The sequence below is a fragment of the Bos grunniens genome, chromosome X, assembly GCF_055505025.1.
Source record: "Bos grunniens cultivar Pamir isolate PY7600 chromosome X, Bosgru_T2T1.0, whole genome shotgun sequence".
NCBI lineage: Eukaryota > Metazoa > Chordata > Mammalia > Artiodactyla > Bovidae > Bos > Bos grunniens.
This window is the reverse complement of record NC_141194.1, coordinates 64350307-64364878: the sequence shown is the minus strand read 5'-3', so window position 1 is coordinate 64364878 and position 14572 is coordinate 64350307. Positions and strand designations below refer to the sequence as shown.

Genomic DNA, 14572 nt, shown 5'->3' with positions numbered 1-14572 from the left:
GTGCAGCACTCAATATGCCAGCAAATTTGGAAAACTCAGCAGTGGCCACAGGACTGGAAAAGGTCCGTTTTCATTCCAATCCCAAAGAAAGGCAATGCCAAAGAATGCTCAAACTACCGCACGATTGCACTCATCTCACATGCTAGTAAAGTAATGCTCAAAATTCTCCAAGCCAGGCTTCAGCAATACGTGAACCGTGAACTTCCTGATGTTCAAGCTGGTTTTAGAAAAGGCAGAGGAACCAGAGACCAAATTGCCAACATCAGCTGGATCATCAAAAAAGCAAGAAAGTTCCATAAAAACATCTATTTCTGCTTTGTTGTCTATGCCAAAGCCTTTGACTGTGTGGATCACAATAAACTGTGGAAAATCCTGAAAGAGATGGGAATACCGGACCACCTGACCTGCCTCTTGAGAAATCTGTATGCAGGTCAGGAAGCAACAGTTAGAACTGGACATGGAACAACAGACTGGTTCCAAATAGGAAAAGGAGTATGTCAAGGCTGTATATTGTCACCCTGCTTATTTAACTTCTATGCAGAGTACATCATGAGAAATGCTGGGCTGGGAGAAGCACAAGCTGGAATCAAGAGTGCCGGGAGAAATATCAATAACCTCAGATATGCAGATGACACCACCCTTATGGCAGAAAGGGAAGAGGAACTAAAAAGCATCTTGATGAAGGTGAAAGAGGAGAGTGAAAAAGTTGGCTTAAAACTCAACATTCAGAAAACAAAGATCATGGCATCTGGTCCCATCAATTCATGGGAAATAGATGGGGAAACAGTGGAAACAGTGTCAGACTTTATTTTTTTGGGCTCCAAAATCACTGCAGATGGTGATTGCAGCCATGAAATTAAAAGACGCTTACTCCTTGGAAGGAAAGTTATGACCTACCTAGATAGCATATTGAAAAGCGGAGGCATTACGTTGCCAACACAGATCCGTCTAGTCAAGGCTATGGTTCTTCCAGTGGTCATGTATGGATGTGAGAGTTGGACTGTGAAGAAGGCTGAACGCCGAAGAATTGATGCTTTTGAACTGCAGTGTTGGAGAAGACTCTTGAGAGTCCCTTGGACTGCAAGGAGATCCCACCAGTCCATTCTGAAGGAGATCAGCCCTGGGATTTCTTTGAAAGGAATGATGCTAAAGCTGAAACTCCAATACTTTGGCCACCTCATGCGAAGAGTTGACTCATTGGAAAAGACTCTGATGCTGGAAGGGATTGGGGGCAGGAGGAGAAGGGAACTACAGAGGATGAGATGGCTGGCTGGCATCACTGACTCGATGGACGTGAGTCTGAGTGAACTCTGGGAGTTGGTGATGGAGAGGGAGGCCTGGCGTGCTGCGATTCATGGGGTTGCAAAGAGTTGGACACGACTGAGAGACTGAACTGAATGAAAGAGACACGAAAACTGAATGTAATGCATGTTCTTTGATTGGAAGCAGAATTTTAAAAATAGATACAAAGAACAATTTTGGGACACATGAATTTTGAATGAATGCCTACAGTAGATAATTATATTGCCTCAAAGTTAAATTTGCTAAGTTTGAAAATTGCTTAAGATATTGTAGCAATCAATATGTAAAAGAATGAAATTAGAACACTTCCTAAACACCATACACAAAGATAAACTCAAGAAATGATTGGCTTGGAACAAAAGTGAGGTTCAAAACTACAGGCCTCTTCTCCATTTGCACCTGAGAAGTACTTACCAGGCCTTCAATATTGCACAAGCACAAGGGCACCAAGCACACCACAGTCATTCAAACACTGGGACAGTCCAGGGACTGGGATAGTTACCCAGGGATAGTCAAGGTGGAAAACCTGGCAGTCCCAAAGTGCCCAGCCGGACGTGACCAATGCAGGAGAAAGTTGCCCCACCTTAAGTCGGCTGAGTGGCAGCCTTTATTACATCTGCAAGCACAACCCACTGTTATCATGCAAAGGAACATATAAGTCAACTGCAGGAACTAGGACTTGTTCGTCTTTGGGCATGATTACTGTGCCTACCACACGCAGCTCCTTCTTCAGGGCTCACCTACTCTACCTTGTTTGTGCCAGTCTCCCTCAAGAGTCCAGACAGAGCGGTAGACCTGGGGCTGGGGCTGGTAGACGTGGGGATGGGTGTGATGGGGAGGAAGCATCTTCCCTAGAGTTGGACAGGCAGCAGGATGGGGCCTAGGGCTCTCCAAAGCAGCTGCCACTGTCTCCCAGGCTGGAGAAGGGGCATGAGGGGGAAAGGCGACAGGGGTGCACTGAATGAGGCTGGGCTTTGGCCTTCCTCCTACCCTCTGGGGCACAGATGTATTTCTTTAGCCTATGCCTCAGGCCCTGCCACAGATTTCCTGCTGGAAGTGGATGGCTTGAGGCTGAGCCACGGCCTGTGATGTATATGTTTCCAGCAACATTATAGTGAGGTAGTTGGTCTGAACTGTGGGCTCAGAGGAGGGAAGGGAGCCTGGTAAAAAGTGAATGAAGGGTTGTGTTCATGCCCTCCCACCTCCCCTTCCATGAGCTTTTCTACTTCCTCACCCTAGTGACCACAGTCCCAGGCCCCTCTCTGCCTGAGGGTGGTACTGAATACTGGTGCTGGACTTCTTCCCAGGTACAACTTACCTACATGTGTCAGTGGGCAGAAACCTCAGCTGGAAGGTCTCTGCCAAATTTACTCACTCAGACAACAGTGAGATGTGCTATACCACCAGGCAATAACCACTGGATCAGCTGTAAACTAAGTGATCAAGCCCACCTGCTCCAGGGAGGGGTATATATGGGAGGATTAAGTCCCATAAATGTTCTTTTCTGACCCTGAGGTCTGTGGCTGTCCCAACCCTTGTGCTCTGTCCACCTGACCTCATGCCATGAGCCCCGGAAGGAAATCAAGGTGAGAATATGAGGGAAGGGTGGACCCAAGTGCTCCCCATTGTTCAGCTGCAGTCACCCCTAACTCCCCACAAGTAACTTATGTTGGGTGGTCTCCTGTTTCTAAGATGAGCATCCATGTTTCTGGTACTCTCCGGAGCCACCCTTCCCATTTTCATTCATCCACACGCTCAGCAGTTGGCTTATAACATAGAATGGCAAGGTAGGATCCAGAGGCTCCTCCAGCGAATCCAACATTTTGGGAGTTCCAACACCCTGTCCTGTGGTTTGGTGACTCACGCACCACCCCCTCCTATGTTTGGGGAATGTGACGACACCCCTGAATAAAGGAGGTCCAACCCTTGCTTCAGCTCAATGCCTTACAGCATCTGGACCGGTCTCTACTTCCATTACTCCTCAAATCACATCTTTCTGCTTCAAGAGGCATTATTATCCCTGATGACTTATTCACACACACAGATGCCCAGGCACCAACTTTGAATGTGCTACCTACCATCATACCACTTATTGTGTAATAAAACACTGGCCTTTAGGGAGTCAGGCAGAACTTACCCTCACTTCACTCAAACCAAATGTTTCCCTCTGAGTCTCAGGCTGGCACAGCCCTGGGGTCCTGGCTGAGAGAAGGAAGTGCTCCCCAAATCCCAGTGAGGCAGAAACTGAACATGGATTTCAGACTCAATCATGTGTGCCCTAACAAGTAGTCTGGGAGACTGAGCTGGGACACTCCGGGAAGTATAATTTTGCAGGAAAATCTGTCACGGGACTGGTGGAACAGTATTTGATGGCGACCTTGTAAGAACACAGACCTACCAACCTCACCTGCCATAGAGCCTGATGGGCCCATTTCCACTCAAGGGTAGAGAGACAACCAGGCTGGAGGAGGGTAGGCTGGCAAGACGACTAGGGCAGAGAGGATGTGAAAGCTCCAAGGACTGGACCATCCACCCCTAGCTGCCAGGGTGCACTCTGCCCCAGGTTGGCACCAGACGCCTCTCCTGACCTCCATCTCAGCGACTACCCTGAACTTTCCTCCTGTGTTCCCTGTACCATCCCTCTTGGTCCCCAGCTCACTGGGTCCAGGCTCTATCTTCAAGCCCTTTGCTGAACCCAAGGAAGGAGAAGCACAAGTATTGGTACCTGAGGCTCAGGGGTGAGGGCTAAAGAGGAGAGGAGGACAGTGTGCAGGTTCCTGCATGCAAGGCGGCACTGGGGAATGGGGGCAGGGTAGGGACTCCATTGAGAGGGCAGGACCCGGGAAGGGGGAAGATGAGCACACCTGTGCCTGTTTCCACCTGCTGAAGTACACGTGCAGGCAAGGTCACCAATGGAAAGTCAGGGGAGGGATCAAGGGTGCTCTGATAGGAAAGCCGAGTGGTCAGGGCAAGCAGGACAATGAGAACAGTGAGAGAAAGGGGATGGATCGGAGCTCTGTGAAGTGGTCCTGAGTTCCTTCTGATGGGGAGGCAGAATGGCAGTGGTGAATGGGAACCGCCAAATCCCAGAGGAGGGTGTTTAGAGAACTGTAAGAGGACCTTCAGGGGAAAGGGAGGATGTGGCAACGTGGCCAGACAGAGCCCACACAGAACACAGACTGGGGACGCTCCCCTGGCCTGATGGCCTGGATGGTAGCAGAGGCTGACCCAGAGTCCCCACCACAGGATGGCAGAGGTACTGTTCTTGAACAGGCTCTGATGTGGGGCAGCTCCCCACATCAGCTCCCCAGGCCTCGCCCCACTCCCCCAACCCCTACCCCCCAGAGAGAGGACAGAACACGAGAAGTCCTTTAATCAAAAACTGCTGTGAAACTGGGGCAGAGAGGGGGCAAAGCAAGGGGGAGAGGATGCCCTGGTGGACGCAGAACAGGAGGGAACAAGCTTGGCCACAGCTCGCCGGCCCCAAAGTAACAGCTGCTCCTCTTGCAGGAAGATGCTGGGCTCAACCTGTGAAACAGCAGTCAGGGAACAGACTCAAGCCAGGGCCAGCCCACAGCCCTGCTCAACAGCCAGGACTGTGGGAAGGGGTATGGTGTGTGTAACACTCACTTCAAAGGACCTGGAACTTGTCAGCCAGGTGCTGCATGGAGGCTGCAACAGGGAGAGGCATAAGCAGGCGCACCAGAGGGGATATAGAAGCCTGTCCCCCTGTCCCCGTGGGGAACCTCCTGGCCCTGAAACCTGAAACCCACTCCCCTCCTAGCTCTGATGCAAAGAGCTCTGGGCCTGATCACTCCCTACCACCTGAATTAAATGTGGAGCCCTTTCCAAAAAGGAAACAAAATGTGCCAGCAGCTCTCAAGCTTGGGGCCACACCCAAACCATGCAAACAAACAATCCAACAAGAACCTTAGAGGCCACACCAAGAATCAGTTAAAGGGAAGGATCAACAAGGCATCTCTACAAACCCAATCAGAAGGAACTCTCTAGGATTCGTCTGGCTGGCAGAGTGTGCTTGGAGCCCACACAGTACTTTGCTACTTGTCCACACGCTCAGCTGAACATGCACAGCAGGCTCCAGGATCAGGCTTGCTAGGTTCTCCTCCCCACAGGAATGCTGATCCCTGCAAGGCCTCCTGCACCGGCAGCCCACCCAGCTTCTGCACTAAGAACCCGCTGCTCTCTGTCCCTGGTTCCTCATACCAAGTTGCTCTTTAAGGTCGTCTATTTCTCTCTGTAGCACCAGACACTAGGGCAGCAGACACAGGAGGAAGAGAAATGGTTAGTATACACCCGCCTCCCCTCTCCTTCTCCTCTCCTCTCCCCCGGGCCCTCCATCCCAAAGCCAGGTGTCCAGACTGGCAAGGGAAAGACTTTCCTCAGTGGAAAGGAGGTGGGCCCCCTCTGTGGGGTGTGGGATGGGGATGAGGGAGGGGGGCCCTTACATATGTCCGTTGAACTTGGATCCAGATCCCACCATGGGGTTTTGGTGTGCATTTCCAGGAACCAGAGGAAGTATTACTCGAAGACAGCCCTGCCTTCCGGGTGGCTGCTGCTTCCTTTCCAGTCTCGGGGAATGGTCAGTTGGTTCCTGGTCACCTGAGAGGGAAAGGGCACCCAATCCAGCTTCCCAGGCTCCCAGTGAGGTGGAAAGGGCCAAGCAAGGTCTAACGCAAGGTGAGGCAGCACCCCTCTGTGCTGGCAACAGGCCTCCCCTGCTCTGCCCAGCAGCAGAAACCTTCTCTCTGGGCCTGATTCCCCTGTTCCCCAGGGGCAGCATTTTCACCACTGTGGTTTGAAAATCCCATGGTTCTGGGTTCAAGCTTCCCAAAGCTGTAGCCACAGCCAGCACCTGGCAGAGCAATGTGGGCCAACAGCACTTCACAGAAAAGGCTATTAACCTGCAGGTCTGCACCCGGAATAGCTGTTGGGGCAATGCCACCAATCACCTCTGCCAAACAAACCGCATACAGAGGATGATGGGGCCAGGCCTGTTGACACCCTGTTTCCCATGGGAGAAGCTGCCTGGGAGCAAGGCTGAGCCCCCAGCAGAGAGAGAGAGAGACAGACAGAGAGAAGAGGTTTCTGCCCTCACCCTGCCCCCATATCAAAACCCAGGACACTCACCTGAGGGTTCAGGCCCTCTGGGCATGACTTCTCGTCAGTTCAGGGCCATGGGCTCTGAGTTTCCTGGATCCTGCAGGCCTCTGATGTTGAGGTCGCCACAGCTTGGTTCTCCATGATGCACCCATGGACAAGATGGCCATGGCCTGTGAGTGGGCAGCTAAAACAAAGGTCTCTCACCGATCTGGACTAAGGATGTGTGTGTGTGTGTGCGCACGCACATGTGATGTGGGACCAGGTTGAGACACGGGCTTGGGAAGAGAATTGAAAGGCTGATCTCTTTAGCACATTCTCCGTTAGTCAGCCCCAGGCCAGCAGGCAGAGCTGAGACGGGGACAACAGTGTGGCACTGAGAAAGCTGGGGCCCCTGCAAAGAAGGTTTGGGGAACAGCTAGGAAGTAGGATTCAGGAAAGTGCTGTGTCTAAACACTGAAGCTCTATGAAGCTTTTAACGGGTCCCCTTGACCCAATTAGACTACCAGCCCTCCTTTCCACTCCAGTCCCAGCCTCGTGGAGGAGGCTGGAAATAGGCCAAGGGTGGAGAACCAAACCTAGCACACCCGAAGAGCTACCTTAACGTTTGTCCCTAGTAAAAGGACCCCAATCTGGCATCCTAATGACCCACTGACGGAAGGGCACCCAATGGCGACCCCTGAGGGATGGACAGAGGAAGCACAGGTGAAGACGTGTGTCCTGGGGAGGGTGGGAGGGGAAATAGTGGGGAGAGAGGAGGGGCCTGGCCTACTCACTTGGCCCTTTGGGACTGGGTCTCTATTTGGGTCGTTGTCTTCTCCCGCCATCGCCAGCGCAGACACCACCTGCCCCACCTGCCCGAACCAAGGATTTCTTCCCAGCGCCCACGTGCTTGGACTCTTTGGTTCCCGAAGGGACCAAGGTATAACTCTTGGACCTCCCAAGCAGCAGGATGCCAAAGACTTGGGGGAAGGTGGCCGGTTCCAGGGGAGTGGCAGAGATTCCCTGCCCCCAGGAAGGGAAGGTTCCCCCAGGGCAGGTTTGGAGGCTCCCCCGAGGGATTTTTTTCTTCTCCTGGGCCCCTGCTTGCCCTGCCTTTCCACAACTGAAGTGAGTCCTCGCAGAGCCAAGCATACGAGAGTGCCTGGCACGTTAAGGAGATTCTCCCTGCCTTGGACATTCGAGTGTCTGGGTGTGTCCCCGGGATCCTCGGGGCTGTTGAGCTTGGCCTGGCCTCCTTCTTTGGGATACATGCTCACCCTCATTAGCTCTATCTCACTGAATTCATCAAAGGACTCGAGGTCAGACAGCAGCCCAGCCGAGCCTTCCACGGGGGGCCACTGGTGATCCACAGCCACGTTCAACCTACTCTTAGTGCCTCTCTTAGGGTTCCTCCAGGCCCGGCCCACCTTGGGCCCACCGACCTGGAGAGGGCAGGCCACAACCGGCACCACTTCCCCACTACTCTGGGCGGCCACGCCTCGACCGCCGGGACCCGCCTCGAGGTCAGCCCACAAGGCGGACACTTCACTGACAGTGTAGCTCTCTGGGAACGGGTATCTGCCGACGCCCAGCACGTCCAGGTCGCTCAGGTGCCGCAGCATGGCCGCCACCATCTCGTCAGCCAGCTCCAGGGTGTCCCCCTTGTCGTCAGCCGGGGAGCCAGGCCAGCCTTCGCGGTCCCACAGCACCAGCCCTCCGGCTTCCAGCACCTCCTGCTCTGACTCGAAGCCCTCAGGGTCTGGGAAGCCACCTCCGCCCTCACCCTCGCCGCTTCGCGGTGCCCCCGGCTTGGGGCCCAGTCTGGATCCCCGTGGGGCTGCGGAACCGGCCTAATGGACGCTGGTCTGCTCCCTGCCCAGTGGGCCAAAACCTGCTCCCCAAACAGACACCTCATCATCCCGGGAGCTCATGTCACGATCTGGGTGGCCCCCGGAACTGGGGCGGGGACGATTTATCACCCAGGTCACGGTGGCAGTGGTGGTGCTGGTGGCGGCAGTCAGGGCAGGTGAGGCGGGCAGCGTCTGGAGCGCGCCATCAAGCACCACAGGCACTGCACGCAGGAGGTCGCCGCAAATGACGCGAGGCTTTCAGCATGTCTGGGACGGCTGTGCCACTGCCTCCTCATTGGTCTGGTTTCCACCAACCAGCACGCGCCTTGTTGGCCTGCCCCCTCGAGGCATAACCAATGGGGTCAAGGGCCTCCTCTGGTTTGTTGCCAAGCCCAAAAGCCATGCCGGCAGTTGGCGAGTTGGCGGGTGAAGGTCATGCTGTGGGTGTACCTCTGTCAAGCCTCTCGTCCCACCTCCTCCTGTCCCACCTCCCCTTTCCAGTTAGAGACACAACCCTGAGCCCTGACTGTGTACAAAGTGGGTGGAGCGGGAGGCAGGAGGGTACTGAGGGTGCTGGTCTCCTGGGAGGTGAGGATGAAATGTCAGGACGGAGGCGCTAGGCGCCTAGAACATGCTGAAAGCATTTGCCATCCTCCCTTCCACCGCGAGCCTTACAACCCAGTGGGAGAACAGGCAAAAGAATTCCACAGGCAGTGATCAGTGATCAGTGGTAGGTGTACTTTCTCCATAAATGGCCAGAAAGCAAAGAGTGTCCTGCTGCTGCTGCTAAGTCACTTCAGTCGTGTCCGACTCTGTGTGACCCCATAGACGGCAGCCACCAGGCTCCACCATCCCTGGGATTCTCCAGGCAAGAACACTGGAGTGGGTTGCCATTTCCTTCTCCAATGCAGGAAAGTGAAAAGTGAAAGTGAAGTCGCTCAGTCGTGTCCGACTCTTCGCGACCCCATGGACTGCAGCCTACCAGGCTCCTCCATCCATGGGATTTTCCAGGCAAGAGTACTGGAGTGGGGTGCCATTGCCTTCTCCGAAGAGTGTCCTATTTACTGCTTAAACGGTCTGATTCAACTGTTCTATTAGATAGGTGATCAGATCGTCCTGGGCCTGTGTTCTCAGCAAACATTATTTGCAGGTGGATCTGGGGATAGGCTGGGCTTGGCCCCACTCCCTCAGCTCCTCCTCCACTCCGAAGCAATTTAAAGAAGAGGGAATTCCATTGGCCAGTACACACTGCAAAAGATGCTCATTTCTGATACTCCTGGTGGTGCAAACTAAAACCACAAATCGGTTTTCACACTCTAGGTTTGTGATCTTCAAAGAGGTTAACCATTCAGAGGTGGGAGACGTTAGGAGCCAGCCCCTACTGTGGTGTTGAAAAGAACCATTTGGGTGGATAATTTGGCAGAATCCAGGAAAAGCAATGGTATACAGCATTGACTCTGTTCCTGGCACTCTTTTAAAAGTGCTTCTACTCTTCTACAGTGCTTCTACTTTAAGCACTGTAGCTAAATAGTAATGCATCTTTGTGCCAATCCTAGGACTTAAGTACCCACTATTACTGGCCTCTTACAGGAAACAGCTACAAGAGGTTTAGCTACTGGCCCAAGGTCATTTGGCTCGTCTGGATCAATGGCAGGATTGAAACCAGGCAATCTGGTTCCAGAGTCCTTGCTTTGAGCCAAAGACCTTAAAAATGAAAGTAAAAATGAAATGCTATTTCCTCTATGTTCAGGCAAGTCTGCTGCCTGGTGCATCTTCTAGGGACATGGCTATTACCTGTAGTGCACAAGAACACATGTTTGTGATGGGAAAAACTGGGAAGACTCCAAATTCCCATCAATATGGAGATGGATGAATGCAATGTGGCGTCACATCCAGCGGATTAAAACCTGGCAGTCCAAAGGAACACATCAGGCCCCATGCACAGATTTCAAAAGCATCCTCCTGACTGCATGCTACAAGTAGCTGAATTATGGAGTTGGATTCACACTGGTAACTTGAAACACACACACAGTCAACTGTATCTAACATTTGAGAAGTCATATAAGTGTATGTACGGGTATGTTTTCAATGTCCAGAAGGAAGCACAACCAAGGCCTACCAGTGCCGGTAGCAGTGGGTGTGGATTACCAGGTGTCTCTCAGATTTTCCTGAAACTGGAGATTCCTAGCTTCCCTCATGTCTGGGAACTGGTCTTTCCCTTGGAAAAGCCAAGGAGTGTTAGAATTTAGGCCCTGGAGTGTTAGAATTTTTCCCTTGTATGCCACCCAACCCCTACTCCAACAACCAATCCTCCATTTCCTCCTACCTTCCTCCCTCTCTTTCCCATTCATACTCCTCTGTCTTCAGTCACCTCTCCCTCCTGCATCCCTCTCTGGCTAACCTCCTGGAGAAGCCTGGGGTGCCTGAACCCCTCTTTTCTGTTTAAGTCAAAGGCCCAATTTCTCTGGGTCTGCACCTGAGAAGCTGGCCCTGCTGGAGAAGGTTACAGAGCAGAGGAGATTGGGCAAATTGTAAATCTTCAATCCTCCTCCTCAAGCATGCCCCTCCCACCATGGTTCCTGCCTGTGTGTGGATACCGCCCTCTCCCACTTCTCCCAGGGACTTTTAAGGTCATGGTGTGCTGTTTCAGACATGCTCAAATGGATAAGGAAGCAGAAAGCAAAATCTCCTGCATCCACCAGTTCCCTAGGAAACATTACTGGTGGATCCAGTGGAAGCCTCTGTCCTCCCTTTCACCATTTCCATTCCCTTCCTCCCTCCCCCATAGAGAGAATGCTAAAACTTCTTCTCACCACCTCCACCCTCTTCATCCCTGTGGCTCTCCTACCTCCTCTTTCCTTGCATCCCATACATCTCCAATGATGTCCCTGATCTCTAATTTACCCCTCTATCCTCACCAGGATCCGACACTGGTTTTGACTTGCTCTCTTGTCCTGGGGTGGGAGCCAGTGTCAGAGGTTCCTCTTGGCCTTCATAAGGTGATAGCTCGTACCCCACAAACCAATGATCCAATGTGAGGCTCATTGGTCCAACTGCCAAGTACATCACTTAGAATTATCACCTTGGGCACTGGAGAAATGACCACTGTGTCGGTCCAGGGACCCAGTCAGCTCACTGTGATCTGGTCTCTATTTCCCAACTCCTTTTAATGCCAGCACCTCATAAGCCACATTCTAACGGGGCGCCATCGTGACACTTTGGGCCTCTGGGATCAATGTCAGCTCATATCCTGTGTTCAGTAGTAGTAGAAGTGTTTGTATATTTTTCCAGCCTCAGTGTACTGTCACCTGAGAAATGGCAGTCGTTCTCTTTAGGAAAGGATATAACCCACTGCCTTGTTTCTGGATCCTTCCTCCTCAGGACTCATCCACCTCTTCAGTGGGGCCAGTCTCTAAGTTGGCTCAGGACCAGGAACTGAGCAAGAGATCATGGCTTTTTAGTGGGACAACTGCCCTCCTTCTCTTGCATTCTTGCCTGTATCTGGCTATAGTTACCCATAGGGAGCCATGCTGTCTGAGCCATCTTCTGAGCTTTATCCCTGTCAAGCAGGCACCCTTGACTGCCCCTCTGACCTTGCTGGTCATTACTGGAAATGTGTTCCGCTGGCATGTCTTGATTAAGAGCTGCCCTCTATTACATCAGAGTTCCTTGGTTCCCATGGGTGGTAATGAGCCCAGGGCGGGACCACTTTTCTTCCATCATCAGCACTGGCCTGCAGAAGGGCACAACCACCAAGCTTCTTAGTGATGCTGGGGCCCCTCTCACTAGAACACTCCTGATGGCTTTGGTGAGTGATGAGCCCTCTCAGCCCTACAGTGGGACATAACCATCAGGTCACGTGACTGGCCTCACCTTTCCTATCCATTCTAGCATGTCTGCATCACTCAACCTTTTTGTTCCTTCCTGTGCCATCTGCCAGTCCAAGGCGGCATTTCCACTTCTCTCTGTATGGGCCATCACTTTCTCAAAGCTTCAAAGGACCAGTCTGGCAGTGAATTTCTTCCATCTCCTGGACTCCTTGCCAGTGTGTTAAATCCCATGGCATGATAGAGCATCTCCACTCAGTACAACTTGCTTATCCGATCTTATATTCCAGTCCCCTTGATCCAGCACCCTCAAAATCCTGCCCCAGGGATATTGTCCTGCTCCTGCCAGGACAGGCTAGCTATTTATTGCAACTCCCTTGGTGTATCATTTCTTTTTCCTCTTATCAGGCTCAGCAAATCCCCAGTGTATTTATGGAGAAGAGATGAGGGATTTCCCTGGGAGAGGCATCTGTTGCTTTGTGGGGGAGCAGACTCTGTAGCATCTACCAGCACAGGGCACATGCTAGCTCTTGCTAGAGAGGGAAGGGCCACCTGCAAGCTCTGAGACCTCAGCTGGTAAGCTCTGGAACAGGGGAACCAAGTGGCACTGGAACATATCTATTTAACTCAAATGATTGTAGTGATAGAGGATTAGAGGAACAGAAAGACATGAAAAATGTATAAAACTCATAGCAAAACACATAAATCTAACTATATTATGAATTTATTAAACACTCAAATCAAAAGGCAATAATTGTCCACTTGATGTAAGAACCAGGTTCAAGCTTATTCTCTTGACAGTGGGTATACTTTCAAATTAATGACATAATCTTTTCAGAATAAAAGGGTAGAAAAAATATACTAGAATTAAGCATTCAAAGACTCCTGTTGTATCCATAACAATTTCAGAGAAAGCAGACTTTTCAGGCAGAAAGTGTTACTAGAGACATCATTGAACATTTTATAGTGATAAAAGGATCCCTTGATTAGGGAAACATGACAATTTTAAGCTTTATGCACATAGCAACAGAGCCTCGAAATACACGTAACAAAACTTGACAGAATCCAAGTGAGAACTAGGACATTCAACAATTATATCTGGAGCCTTTAATATTCTACTCTAACTAATTGATAGACGATTACCAAGGAGACTTGAACTGCATTCCCTATTAACTCAAGATAACTGGCATCTATAAAACATTTCATTCAACAATAGTGGAATGCACATTCTTTTCAATTTCACATAGATCATTCTCCAAGATAGAATATATTGAAGGCAATGAAACTAATCTCAATAACTTAAAAAGGATCTAAATCCTACAGAAGTATTAGTTCGATATTGGTGGAGGTGTGTGAGATGACAGTACCACTTTCAAAAGCTTCAAGGAAAGTGAATATCTTAGAGACCAGCCAGCTTTCTGTTAGAAGAAAGAAGGTAAGAGGAACATCTAGAAATGTTGAAGATACTGGGGAGTATCTTCACTGTCACCTAATGGCCTTGTCTCCCATTTCCCTGAGACTATAGGGTAATCGGAAGAAATCTTTCTTCCTCCCACCTAAATGTTTTCCTCTTTTGAAGATCATTTCTATCAGCATATAGTCATGTCATTTCTCCTAAATTAAAAACTCTCTTCTTAGCCCATTTTTCTTTCAGCTATCCCACGTTTCTAAGATCAGCTTTCTAGAAAACTTCTTGAAAAGAGCTGTGTATACTCACTGCATCAAGTTCCTCTACTCCCATTTACTCTTCCTCCCTTTTCTTTTTCACTTAATAAATCTTTACTGAATGCTTTCCATGTGCCAGATACTCTTCCAAGACCTCAGACCACAACAGTGAACAAGACACAGTAAGTTCCTGCCCTAAAGGAACTTAATATTTCTGTCATAGGCTTATCAGTGGTATTTTCCAAATCTTCACATATTCACTCCTTTGGTCTTGGAGATCATTTTGTTAATTGGTATTCCAAAGTTTACTCATTGCTAAGGGTGCTGCATTGATCTAGAACATTCCTTTGCCTAGGCCCTAAGTGAGATATTCAGAGAAGGCAATGGCATCCCACTCCAGTACTCTTGCCTGGAAAATCCCATGGATGAAGGAGACTGGTGGGCTGCAGTCCGGGCTGCAGTCCATGGGGTCGATAAGAGTCTGACATGACTGAGCGACTTCACTTTCACTTTTCACTTTCCTGCATTGGAGAAGGAAATGGCAACCCACTCCAGTGTTCTTGCCTGGAGAATCCCAGGGACGGAAACCTGATGGGCTGCCGTCTATGGGGTCGTAGAGAGACGGACATGACTGAAGCGGCTTAGCAGCAGTAGCAAATGAGATATTCTGTTTACTGGAACTGCCCCCTCCTTTTTTTCTGCTACTACAATGTTTTTGATGCGACATAGCCTCCAGGAGCTTCCTGAGAAAAGGTACATGGGAAATGATTTCTTTTGAGATTTTGCATGAGCAGGGTTTGTCTTTGCTTTACACTTATTTGACAGCTT

The 14572-nt window shown here is 50.6% G+C and overlaps 1 pseudogene; it reads right to left on the bottom strand.

Moving 5' to 3' along the window:
• Positions 1–4677: 4677 nt before the first annotated feature.
• LOC147340613 (uncharacterized protein CXorf49 homolog) lies at positions 4678–8655 on the bottom strand (annotated as a pseudogene).
• Between the last annotated feature and the right edge of the window lie 5917 nt (positions 8656–14572).